Genomic DNA, 13,255 nt, shown 5'->3' on the forward strand with positions numbered 1-13,255 from the left:
CCAAGAACACCAGAACTTTACATCGGAATTCCTCATCAGGCCCTCTGCAGTGCTGAAGACAGAGGCCTTCCCTTGGGGTTCTGCCTTCAGTGTCGTGAGAACTGGTCTCCTGGCTTTTTAAGCACCAAGCTCTCCCCTGTCCCAGGGCCTTTGCACTTGCTCTTCCCTCTGTGTGTGTGTGTGGGGGGGGGATGCTCTTCCCCTGCTCTATTCACTGCAGGTTTCCTTCCTGCTCTGCTCAGTTCTCTGCTCAGACAGGCCTCCCTTTCTTACTTCCAGCTAAATAGCCCCTGTCCATCACTTCACCTGCTATTTGGCCTCCCAGAACTCATGACTCCCTGAAATTATCTTCTTTATGTATGTGTAAACATTTGTGGTCTGTCTGCCTGTCCCTAACAGGGTGTCAGCTCTGTGGCAGCAGGGACCATTTGTCTCTGTTGATTCCCCAGCGCCCAACAAGATGCCGGGAACCTGGTAAGTGGAGAAATTTCTGTCCGGCCTAGTGAGTTCAGAAGAATGTTTCCCAAACTGTAAAGAGGAGGTCCTGCTGACGGCGGGGTGAAGGTGGGAGCCCGCCTAGGAACCAGGCCAGAGACCGGAGGCATCTGAGGGCAGGACGCAAGTCCAGATGCTCCGCCAGAGGTTCCAGCCCCCGCCCCCCCCGCCCCCCGCGGCCCCCGCGGCCCCCCGCGGGGCGTGCGATCCCGGAGCGCTCCACCTGGACCTCACTCCTGGCGCGGTCCCCCGCCCCCCAGGCCGGCGGGCTAGCGGGCGGGGGCCGCGCAGTGGGGCGCGCGGGCCGCCAGGGGGTGCTGTCGGGGCGCGCACGGCCCACCTGGCGCCCGGGGCCTCGAGCGAGCGCAGCCAGGCCGCCCGGGAACTTTTTCCCTCCCGCTCTCGCTCTCCTTCTCCCCCCGCGCGCCGCCCGCCCGCCCGCCCGCCCGTCCGCTCTTCCTGTGCGGAGGGGATCGCATTTCCCCGCGGCTCCGCGGACACCAGGCAGGCCCGGCCGGGTGCGCGGCCAGGGCCCGCTCCCCCGCCGCCGGCTCCCCGCGCCCCCGGGCGCCGCCCCCGCCGCGGCCGGGCTCCGAGAGTCGAGGCGGAGAGCGAGGCGGCGGCGGCGAGGGCGACAGCGAGCGGAGCAGGCCGCCCTGCCCGCCGCCCGAGCGCCGGCGCGAGGAGGGGGCGCCGCGGCCCACCTCCTTCCTGCCGGGCCGCCGCGCCCTGACCCCCATGGCCGCCCGGGCCTGCGGGCCGCCAAGTCGCCGCGCCAGACCCAGGGCCCCCGAGTGCGAGCGAGCGAGCGAGCGAGCGCGGGCGCCGAGGTGAGCACTGGGCGCCGGGGCGCGGGGGGCGCCGCGGGGGCCGGGGCCGGGCCGGGCCGGGCCGGGGCGGCGCGGGGGGCGGCGCGGGGGGCCGCGAGGTCACCGGATGGCCGTCTGGGGGCGGCCCGCGGCGCTGTCCGTGCGGCCGGGGGAGCTCCGCGCGGGGCGCGGGGCGCGGGCGCGGGGGGCGCCCGGCGGGCGCCGGGGCGGGAGGGAGCTGTGGGAGTGCGCCCGCGGCGGGGGGAGCCCGGAGCGCGCGGGGGCGGCGCGGGGGGCGCGGGGCTCTCGGGGCCTCCCCACGCGGGCGGCGGCGCCCGGGCCTGTGCGCAGAGGCCCCGCGACCCGGCAGGAAGCGGCCCCGAGCCTCGGAGCCCCGACGCGGCCAGGCCCCGGGGGCGCGGGCCCTTCGGGGGTGACGTCACGGCGGGGGCACCGGACCCGCGAGCCCCGAGCGCCCCGGCGCGCCGACCGCGCCAAGCCGCCCGCCGCCGGGCCCCGCGCCCCGCAGGCAGGCGCCCCCGGGGGGAGGACGCGGGGCCCGGCGGCGGGCGGCGGGCGGCGGGCGGCGGGGGCGACATTCGGGCCTCGGTCGCGCCGGGGGCCTCGGAGGAGGGGCGGAGGGGCGGAGGGGAAGCGAAACAGGAGGGAGGCCGAGGCCGCCGCGGCCCCCGCTTCCTGGGGCGCCCGTTTCCCTTCTCGGGGCTCTCGTAGTCCTCCGCTCCCCGCCCAGGGCCGGAGTGCGGACGGGAGCCGTGCCCTCCGGGGAGCCCGCGATCGGGCGGCGGCGGCGGCGGCGGGGAGTGGACAAAACCGAGTGTAACAATGCGCTGTTGGGGGGCTGGGGGAGGGGAGGCCGCGCGCCTGAATGGCGGACCCGGGCCCTGAGCCTCCCCGCTCGCCGCACTCGCTCCCGCAGCGCCTGGCCCGTGCTCCCAGCAGAGGCTGCGATGCAAAGGCCCCACGCGGGACCCGCCCGGCTCCCTCCCACCCCGAGGGCCGCCCCCCCGCCCCCGCCCCCGCCCCCGCCCCCGCTCCATTTCTCTCCCAAGGCAGCGGTGTGTGCAGGATTCAAGGGCATTACATCTGGTTGCAATCCGGTTTCAGGCCGCTGCCGGGCTGTTAAAACCTCGCGCTGACGTCAGAGCAGGGGAATTACTTCTTTTTATTTTATCTTTTTTTAGTTGTCTGCTGCCCTGGGAGGGGAGGCGGGGGTGGGTTCGGCGAGCTCCTAAGTGGAGGCGCCAGCGCCGTGGGAGCCCCGCGCTGGGGGATCTGCTGCTCTTCCCTCCATCCCATCCTCCATGCAGACCTTGCTCCGCCTGGGTCAGGCTCACCCAGGCTGGGGGCAGCTCTCGCTGCAGACTCCGTGGAGCCCCCTCCGGACTGACCACACAGCTGTGTTTCCAGAGGCTTCCCTGGGATGTGGCTCTGGGGATGTGGAAGCTGCTGGAAAGGAATCTCGTTTCCCACCCCGCCCCTTCGACAGTGGAGGGGGCATAGGGCACCCCAGGAGCGATCTTAGAAGCTTTGGGTGACACAGAGGAGCCAGGCAGACCTTCTGGGCTGGGGGCGGCTCCATCTCAGAACCCTGGTGAAGGCTCTCCCAGGCAAAGAGCCTTGGAGGAAAGCAGTTATCAAGAGATGACCCAGGCCCCAGAAGCCAACTCTAGAGTGGGCTAATAAATAGAACGTTTCCCCAGAGCCAGGGGCCCCTCTGGCTTCTTCCTAAATGGAGGGAATGCACCCACTTGGAAAAACCCATCTCTCTTCCACTGGACCAAGCCACCCTTGCAGGAGCCCCTCTTCCCCATTCCTCTTAGACCTCCAAGTCTAGATGGATGGCTTTCAAACTCTAAGGGAGACCTCTAGTAAGAAATACATTTTAGGTCACAATTCTCTTCACCACCACTATATAAAGCTGAAACAAAAGTTGAGTGAAATAACTCTTTTTCTCTACTTTGTCTGCTGAGCTGATACTTTCTGTTCTAGCCTATTTGATTTTTTTTATTTTTTTAAATGCTGGTTGCAACCCACTATATTGATTTCACAATCCACTAATGGGTCATACCCAGAGTTTGAAAAAACAGTCCTACGAAATGAATCTGCCTTTTAGTCATTCCACAAACATTAATCGAAGCCCTGACAAGTTCTTTCTTTTTTAATTACTCAAGTAACACCTGGATTCATTCTTATTGTGAAAAATGCAAATAACCCAGAAGTATATAGGGTAAAAGTAAAAGTGTCCTCCGCACCTCCCCACACAGGTAACCCCAGTTCAGAGTTTGAATGTATCCTCCTGGAGGTTTTTGCTACTCGCTGAAGTATACGTGTATCATATATGCCAATACTTAGTTTTCTTTTACCCCAAAGGAGAATCTCAGATTCTTACTCTTTACCTTCTCTTTTCCTTTCCATTTGTCTTTGAGAAGCCATAGGGTGAGGTGCTCCAGGGCAAGGCTTTGGGGTAACCCCCAGCTCTACTACATAGTGAATGAGTTACCTCTCTGTATCTCAGTGTCCTGTCTGTACATTGGGAATGATAAGAGTACTGGTCTCATAGGACTCTACTGAAGATTTGATGAAGTAGTCCATGTAAACATGCAAAAGCTTAGAATAGTACTTGTCCCAATAAATGCCAGTTGGCACTGTCACCATTATTAATACTGGTTTATCCCCGTGGCAGTGCATGGATGCATCTTGTTGCACTTTATTTATTTATTTATTTATTTATTTATTTATTTATTTGAGCATGCAGAAGGGCCAGAGGGAGAGGGAGAGGGAGAGAGGGAATCCTCAAACAGATTCCTTGCTGAGCATGGAACCTGACCCGGAACTCCATCCCACCACCCTGATCATGACCTGAGCCAAATTTAAGAGTTGGACACTCAACCAACTGAGCCACCCAGGCGCCCCATCTTGTTGCTTTTAATAGCCACCTGTGGGGCAGCCCTGGGTGGCTCAGCGGTTTAGCACTGCCTTCAGCTCAGGGTGTGATCTTGGAGACCAGGGATTGAGTCCCTCGTCGGGCTCCCTGTATGGAGCCTGCTTCTCCCTCTGCCTATATCTCTACCTCTCTCTCTCTCTCTCTCTCTCTTTCTTTCTCTCATGTATAATTACATAAAATCTTAAGGAAATAGCCACCTGTGGCCCTGATGCCCCTCCCACACACACTTTCAAATGTGTGGCCCCAGAGGGAAGGACAGGGTGGAGCAGTGGACCATGGGCACTGTCTCTGTGGGAGAGGTACCTGGGCTCACTAGCTCCAAGGGAACAGATATTTTCCAAGGACCCACCATTTCTGAAGTCCTGTGCTTCATGCATCTGCCTCCAAAAGGGTTATAGTCTGGTGGGTGACTGAGACCCAGGTAATACTCAAGGGAACTAGTATTGTCATGGGAGCCTGAGCCAAGTTTCAGGCAGAAAACAGGTCCTCCAGTTCATGAAGGTGTTATGGGGATAATAAGATCAAGAGAGCGTAGGGGGATCCCTGGGTGGCGCAGCGGTTTGGCACCTGCCTTTGGCCCAGGGCACGATCCTGGAGACCCGGGATCGAATCCCACGTCGGGCTCCCGGTGCATGGAGCCTGCTTCTCCCTCTGCCTGTGTCTCTGCCTCTCTCTCTCTCTCTCTCTCTCTGTATGACTATCGTAAATAAATTTAAAAAAAAAAAAGAGAGCGTAGGGCAGCATCTGTGGTAAGACTTGTCCATGTGAAGAAGAGCAGAGGGAGACAGTGTACAATCCATTTCCGAGATGAGTGGGACAGATAACTTGAGCCTTAGGATTCAGTCTTGACCAGAGTTGGGAGCCTTATGGAGGCAGGGGCTTCACGGAAGAGGGAGCTTGGAGCAGGTGCTTCCAGCATGGGTAAGTAAGAAAAAGAGGGGGCACTCCTGCCAGAGGGAACGTACTAGCAAGTGTTTGGAGCTTGGAACGGATGTGGCATGTACAGTGGCCAAGATAGGAGGAGCTAGCTCAGAAAGAATGGTGACGGAAGAGGCTGGGCCTCCCTGGCCTCCCTGCCTCCATCCTGCCCCCTCCCAGCATGGGCCACACTACCAGAGTGATCTTTCTCAACCACAGCAGATACTTCTAGGGGCTCCTGCTGCTGTCAGAATACAGGTCCTGTCCGTGGTCCTTCCCATATGACAGCGCCCTTTTAGGGTCCTTTGCCTGCTGTGCTGTAGAGCCCCCTTCCCTTCCCTCCCCACAGCACAGCCTTCAGGATTCAGCCACGTACATCCCTGCCTCCGCGCACTTGCCCAGGCTGCTGCTTCCACCTAGGATGCCCTTCACTTTCCTCCCTGCCTCCCAAGACCAAAACAGATGTCCTGTCTCCTCCTTCTCTGACCTGTGAGGCAGACTGAGTCATCTCCCTTTGTCTATACCCATGGCAGAGCGTTTATCATGGAATTATCGGTAATTCTGTCAGTGTCCTCCCCACAAGGCCGGAGCATCTAGGCCCGAGAGCACACCTCCCTCCTCCCCTGGCCCCAGTGCCAAGGGCGAGGCCTGGAACACGGGAGACGCTTGGAAGTGCTTCCTGGCAGGAAGGGCTAGGTGCTGCGGGCCGGGTGGGAGCCCCTGACACGGTTTCGTGGGCCCCTGAGATCCCTGGCCGCTGCCTGCCAGACCTTTGCAGATTCTCAGACCTTCTCAGATTCCCTGCTCAGTGGCTTCTGTTCGTTCAGACTTCTGAGAGACAAGTGAGGCCGGAGAGGGGCCCAGCACCCCCCAGGCTGCTCCCCGAGGGGGCTGAGGAGAAACTGGCTCATCCTGTTTCCCCAGGGATTGAGGAGACTGTTTGAGGCAGAGCTGTGCCCTGTGCCTGGGTGGGTCACTGGGGATCTGAGACTGGAATGTGACATGGGGGGGTGGGGGGGGTGCACACAGGGAGGGTGAGTGCCAGGGCTGGAGGCAAGGAGTGGGGCTCTGCTGGCAAAGGAGAGAATTCGTTCTGCTCGTTCTTGAGCCCGAGTAAACAGTGCAACAGTGCCTGCGTGCGTGGTGGCAGGATAGAGGGAGGGAAGAAAGGGAGGTGAGGCAGGAGAAGGGGGGCAAAGAGAGCTGTGGAGGGAGGAGGGAAGGAGATGGTTTTGTTGCTAAATAGTGTGCTCAGAATTAGGAAAGGAAATATCCAGGAGCACTAGGGCTCCTTCTGACATTGAGCCAGCCTGTCTGCCTGCCTTTCCTCCCTCCCTCCCTCCTTCCTTCTTTCCTTTCTTCCCTCCCTCCCTTCTCCCTCCTTCCTCTCTCCTTCCATCCTTCCTTTCCTCCCTCCCTCCTTCCTTCCCTCCCTCCCTACTCCCTCCTCCTTCCTTCCTTCTTTCCTTCCTTCGCTCCCTCATTACTCCCTCCTTCTTCTTTCCTTTCTTCCCTCCCTCCTTCCTTCCTCTTTCCTTCCTCCCTCCCCCTCCCTTCTTCCCCCCTCCCTCCCTCTTTCCTCCTCCCTCCTTCTCCCTCCTTCCTCCCTCCCTCTTTCCTTTCCTTTTCTTCCCTTTCCCTTTCCCTTTCCCTTTCCCTTTCCCTTTCTCCTTCCTTCCCTCCCTCAGCAGATACTCCCTCAGGGTGCTGCCCTCGCCCCGTGCTCACCCTGGGCCCTAGAGCCAAACCAGCATGTGGTCTGGCCTCCAGACCCTCCCAAGTCCAAGGGCCAGGTGGGCAGTGAATACCCATTCTCCATATGAAGTGATCAGGCTCAGGGGAGCCAGTGCCCAGGGGTGCCATGGAGGGCAGGAGAGAATCTTATGAGGGGGAAACAGAGGGAGGGAGCCTTGGGACTGGACAGGAGTTGTGGGGACATCTTCCTCTGCCTTTTGCTGTATATTTCAGACTGCAGCATGTCAGCTGGAGTCCCCACCTCAAGGCCTAGTGGAGAGAGGTGTCAGGACGGGGACAAGGGCCTCACTCAGCACACGGGGTGGGGGGTGGGGGGAATCCAAGGGACCTGCAGACAGGAGAGGAGCATGGCCCCCCTCCCCCAGGATCCCTTCCTGAAGGCCTCACACAGGGAGGGCAGCATGGTGGGGGAGCCCTGGAAGCCCGGGTTCAGCATTAGGCAAAGGTTTAGTGCCAGCTGCTGCTCCAGGCCTGTCCTCCCCCTCCCGTCAAAGATGGGAGTGGTGGCAAGCATTAAATGTGATGCCAGTGTGGGGGTGTTTTGCAATCTGAGAAGCAAGGTGCTCCAGAACCTGGGGTTAGGCGAACTGGGGTAAAATCCGGGTGCTGGCCACTCTCTCCGAGGCTCCATCCCCCTGCCTTTAAAACGGGCATCATCAGCGGGCATCATCAGCGGCCCCGCTTGATGGCATGCAGCACATGCAGCTATTGCTCTTGGTGCTAATGGACTCTGCACAGGTTTGTGCCAGTTTGCCTCTAATCCTTCCCAAGTTTCTTCTTCAGCCAGGGAAAGATGGATGGAGAGAGTGTTTGTTACACAGCAGGGCAGGTGAGAATCAGTATCCTGGTCAGAGCTTCTGTGTCCAGAGGGTCTCTCCCCCAATGCTGGGTGTGGATCCCAGGACTTGGCCAACCGTGGATGTGGCCGTGCAACCACATGCTCACTCATCCCTAAGTCACACATGCGGGCCCTGTCACATACCAGGGGGCTGGGAACACAGCCCTGTGTGTGTGAGGCATCTCTGATATGGCATTGAGGCCCCGCACTTGTATTTGGAGCTCAGCCGCGCTGGTTCAGACCTCAGCTCTGCCACTTCCTAACCAGGGATGAGTGACCTATCTTCTTTGCTCAGTAGCCTCACCTGTAAGGCAGAGAAAATAATAGCATCTACCTCCTAGGATTGTTGGGAGAGTTAATGAGTTAATGCACATTAGAGACTTAAAACAGCGCCTGGTACATAGAAGTATCTATAAGATGGTTCCTCCTTATCTTTGATTCGAGCCCTGAAGAATCTCACAGAGTGGCTCTGTGCTGGGGAAAGTGTGTTCCAGCCAGAGCTTTCCTGGGAGGGATAACACCCGGGAAGGGAAGAGGAGTGGAGAGTAGCCACTCCTCCAAGCCCCTCTGAGGCAGGCCTACTTCTTGAATCCTCAGTCACTACCTCTGGGCCTTGTTGGACCCCTGGTGAGGAGAGCTCATTCTCTGCCAGGAGAGCTCAGCAGGTGAGGCCTTCCCAGTGAAGGACCCTCCCCTCTCAAGAAACGAAAATAATAGTACCTATTTCATAGTTTTGTTTTTAGGAGGATTAAATGAGATAGTGCCTCTAAAGCACTCAGCTATACCTGGCCCATTGCAAAGTGGTGAATCAGTATCTCACCTAATTACGATTAGGTGACACTGATTTACCTGTAAAAAAAATTTCTGTAAAATTTCACAGAAAATGTAAATTGAAAACCACCTGAAAGATTCTTCTTGGGGGCTTCCATGAGCCCCATAGGACAAAGAATTGTTGCAGTGACTGGAGAGACCCTGACACCCAGAGAAGTTTAGCTAGCATAGCAAAGTCACACAGTAATCCAAAGCATTGGCGAGGGGGCACCAGAACTAGGCTTCGTCTGGTGCGCTCTGATGCTTTGAGAGTTATTCTTCCGGCGAATAGTTATGGGCAATCAGCATTGATCTACACCTAAGGTCACATGGGCCTGTCTTCTGGAAGCTTCTGGTCTGATAGGGAAAATTAAATTTGCACAAGATTATGATAAGACGTAAAGACAGGGATCCCTGGGTGGCTCAGCGTTTGAGCATCTGCCTTTGGCTCAGGGCATGATCCTGGAGACAGGGATCGAGTCCCACATCGGGCTCCCTGCATGGAGCCTGCTTCTCCTTCTGCCTGTGTCTCTGCCTCTCTCTCTCTCTCTCTCTCTCTCTCTCTCTCTCTCTGTCTCTCATGAATAAATAAATAAAATCTTTAAAAAAGAGAGAGATAAAGACATAAGAATCCCTCTGGTGGGAAGGGAAGAGGAGTCATGCATTCATTCATTTGGGGAAGGCATTTTCCAGGCTTTAGAGCAGTGGTTCTCAACTGGGGGCAAGTTCTACCCTCTGGAGACATGTGGGCCATGTGTGGAGACATTTTTGGTTGTCTCAACTGGGGAGGTGCTGGCATCTGGTGGGTAGAGGCTTGGGATCCTGCTACACATCCTGGGATGCATGGGCATAGCCCCTGCGACAAGTTATCTGGCCCCAAACGTCAGCAGTGCCAAGGGAGGTTGACAGCCTGCCCTGGAGGATCAGTACTGGCCAAGCAGATGCTGCCCCTGCCCTCATGAAGCTTATAGTCTGGTAGATTGGCAGACATTAAAGACATGATTAGGGCAGCCCCAGTGGCACAGCGGTTTAGCGCCGCCTGCAGCCCAGGGCATGATCCTGGAGACCCTGGATTGAGTCCCACGTCGGGCTCCCTGCATGGAGCCTGCTTCTCCCTCTGCCTGTGTCTCTGCCTCTCTCTCTGTGTGTGTATCTATGAATAAATAAATAAAATCCGTAAAACAAATCTTAAAAAAAAAAAAAGACATGATTAGGGGCACCTGGGTGGCTCAGTGGTTGAACGTCTGCCTTCAGCTCAGTTTGTGATCCCGGGGTCCTGGGAATCCAGTCGCACATAGGGCTCCCTGCAGGGAGCCTGCTTCTCCCTCTGCCTGTGTCTCTGCCTCTCTCTCTCTGTGTGTATCTATGAATAAATAAATAAAATCTTTAAAAAAAAAGTAAAAATGACATGATTGCATAGATGTGGATTTAACTATAATTGTGTTGCAAGCTAAGAAGGTAAAGTGCATGGAGACCTTGGGGGAGGTGCTCAGCCCAAGCAAAAGCTCAGAGGCAGAAGACAAGGGTGTGTGGAGGGAAGGGCAGATGCCTGGTGTGTGTCTAGGGAGACAGCAGAAAATGATCAAGCTTCAGAGGCTTCCAGGGGGGGAGAAGATAAAGACCCAAGATGCTCTCACATGCAGGCTGGTTTGAGGAAACCATAGTTGCCAGTGTGCTGTACTCTGGGAGACTGAGTTGAGGGGGCCTGCCCAGGCCTAGTGAGTGGGGGGTGCTGTCCTCCTGTCGGGGCCCAGCCTCCACCCTTTTCTCTTATTTGCATCCCTCTGATAGGTGGGAAAGAGAAGCAGGAAAAAACAGAGAGAGAAGAGGAAGAACATATTTTCATTTCAAACACAGTGGGAGTGGGGGAGGTAGGAAGGAATCTGGTTTAGGATACCTTTGAGACAAGTACAGAAAATCCCCACCGTGGCCCAAAATAGCACTAAAAACAGACGTTTTGGCAAATCAGACTTAATTGAGTGGTTCTCTTTTCTTGAGTCCAGCAGGATGTGGACGGAGCTGGCTTCATTCCCTTAGGGTGACATTGTCCCCTGGGGCCCTTGCCCTGGCTGATTAAACAGAGAGGCCCTGGTCTCCTGAGCAAGACCGGGGCCTGGGGAGCTCAGCTTGGCAGCCCTCAGCCTTAGCCTGAGCGTTCCAGAGGGCAGGAGATGGTGACTAGGGGGACAACTGGCAACAGGGCCGGATGGGTGAAAGCAGAGGTGGAAGAGGTCTGGTTCCTCTAAGAAATAAATAGCATGGGTGGTTCAGTGGTAGAATTCTTGCCTGCCTCTAAGAAATAAATGCCCGTCTCTCTGGATGCTGGAAGGGATCATAGAGAAAAGCCATCATTCAATGAGTGCCTGCTATTTTAATGGGCATTGGGTAGTCTGTCCTCTCTAAGCCTTACCAACCACCCTATACAGATTGTCAAGGAAACTGAAGCTCAGAGAGGTTAAGTGACCTGTTTGAGGTCAAACAGCACCCAAGTGGCAGTGCTGAGATTGGAAACAGCATCTGCCAGCTGTACCTGCTCCTCCCTCACCTCCTCATGGTGGTCACTCCTCCAATCAGCAGAAAATCACTGGCTGTGAAATGATACTGCAACCTGGTGGGAAGTTTTTAGGGCTTCGAGTCAGACAGAAATGAGCTTGAATCCTGTCTGGGGCAGTTTGTCTCTGTGACTTTGTCCCATGAGCCTCCTGCCATTTGTCAAGTGGGCACAATCATGCCTTTATCCTAAGTTGGTGTAAGGGTTAAACTCTGCATGGAGGGGACAGGAAGGGGAAGAGGGAGGCCCCGGGAGGTTAGGACCTGCCCTGGGCCACCCAGTGTGGCGGGGTACAATAAAAGAGCCCTGGGTAGAGGGAACTGGGAGAGATTGTAGGATCTTGTGCAGTATCAGTATTGGGTTTCTTTATTTGAACGGGGAGAGAGGGCAGCCCCCACTCTGCAGGTAGAGAAGGTGGTGTGGAATGCGGGTGTTTATTTTTCTTTGCCTGTGAAAGCCCTGTTTCAGCTCAGGCCGATGAGGCTTCCCCAGACACTGCAGAGGGTGCCTGAGGCTGCACACTCTGGGGTGCCCACCATGCAGAGGGATCTATTTAGGTGCCTGCCCACAGTGGGCACAGAGAGGGCACCTAGCACCAAAGGCTCGCAGCACAGCCTGTAAGCCCTTGTCCGTCCTAGAGCCTGGGAGACCCAGAACTCCCAGAAAAACAGGGGTGGGGGAGGGCCATAAAACCAGGGTGTCCCTCTGCCTCCTCCAATTCAGCCCTCCTGGCCCCATTCATCTCCTTATCTCCTGGCAGCCCGTGGGTTGCTGGGAAGTCAGGGGCTGCCTTCCTGATTGACGAACAAAACAAGCCTTGCTCACAAAAGGAGAGGGGAGGTTGGCTGGGCCTCTTGGGCTCCCCTCCCCCTGCCCCAGCCCCTGGCTGCAGGCATCTTTCCTGTTCCACCCAGCTGGCACCTTATATTCTGAGAGGCAGCAAGGGGGCTGCAAAGCCATTGTGGGTCAGGCTGCCCCAGCTGGGTGCCCTGGCACCGGGGAGGTGGATTTGAGGAATGTTGGGGTGGCTGTGAGGCAGGGCTTGCTGGAATAGCCGCCCCCTCCTTCCCTTCAGCTGGCTGGGAGGGCAGCTTGGAGAGGAAGCCAGGCCGGCAGGTAGCAGAGAAAGACATCGGATCCAGGGGGAGCAGCAGAGAAAGCAAACAAACAGGGCTTTGTGTGGCTGCAGATTGGCGTCTCAGAAGGGAAGCCAGGCCTGTGGTCGTTGGGAGGAGGGCCTGGGAGGCCAGGCCACTGCTCTGGGCCAGAGATAGGCGGCTGGACCAGCCCAGGCTGGGTGGCCAGGGAGCAGGGAGTGCCACTGTGTATGGACAAGCGTCCGGAGGCACAGCCTGGCTGCGTCCCAGCCCTGCCACTTCACTCCTTAACAGATCTGGGCTTGTTTGCCCACGGAGCCTGGGCAGAGTCACTCACATGCAGGACTCGGGAAGATAAGTCATCCAGCCCGACTGGCCTGGCCCAGTCAGTGTGAGTTCCCATTACTCGTGTGCCCCCTTGTTGCTGGGAGAGCACGAGGTAAGAGGGGACCACCCCCCCACCCCCTCGGGGTAAGTTGTCAGCTTAGGGTCTCCAGGGAGGGCAGGGAGGGCTGCTCAGAGCCTCAGCAGCCCTACGGAGGGGAAGCAGGTTCTCGCTGTCCAAGAGCCGATGCCCGGGGTGTGGGTGGCAGAGGTCGGCCTGTCCGGGCCGGGCCTGGGAAACCCAACGATGCCCCTTGGCGGGGGTGCAGGCTCACTAGGCTGGGGGAGGGCCCGGAAGGCGGGGCGGGGGGGCGGTGTCAAGTCCTGGATGATCCCGGCGCGGGCAGGGCAGGCCTGGGCGGGGGGGGGGGGGGGGGGGGGGGCGAGGGGGGAGTTGCTTAGGTAGGAGCTGTCAGGCCAGACACACTGGCAGCTCGATTATCGCCTCCGGGGCCATTTCCTCTCCTCTGCTCAACCTCGAGAGGGGGCGGCGAGAGGGCAAACGCCCGCGCTTCCTGCCCTCCCCTCCGCTCCCCTCCCGCGGCGCCCACCATCTTGGCCGCGCCGGGGCCTCCTCCGCCGCGTCCTGCCTGACAAGCCCCGGCCGGCGGGCCGGCGACGCCGGGAGGGGTC

The 13,255-nt window shown here is 58.1% G+C and overlaps 1 protein-coding gene across 3 annotated transcripts in view; it reads left to right on the plus strand.

Annotated features, from left to right (window-relative positions):
* Positions 1 to 1,104: 1,104 nt before the first annotated feature.
* RAI1 (retinoic acid induced 1) overlaps positions 1,105 to 13,255 on the plus strand; it is a 120,696-nt gene continuing 108,545 nt past the window's right edge. For 2 of the 3 annotated variants that reach the window (XM_055305718.1, XM_055305719.1), the window contains exon 1: positions 1,105 to 1,325. The gene's annotated coding sequence lies outside the window, so the exon portion shown is untranslated. The remainder of the gene's footprint in view (positions 1,326 to 13,255) is intronic. The other variant, XM_055305717.1, reaches the window with a different exon arrangement.

The sequence above is a fragment of the Nyctereutes procyonoides genome, unplaced genomic scaffold, assembly GCF_905146905.1.
Source record: "Nyctereutes procyonoides isolate TBG_1078 unplaced genomic scaffold, NYPRO_anot_genome, whole genome shotgun sequence".
In the NCBI taxonomy this organism is placed as follows: Eukaryota; Metazoa; Chordata; class Mammalia; order Carnivora; family Canidae; genus Nyctereutes; species Nyctereutes procyonoides.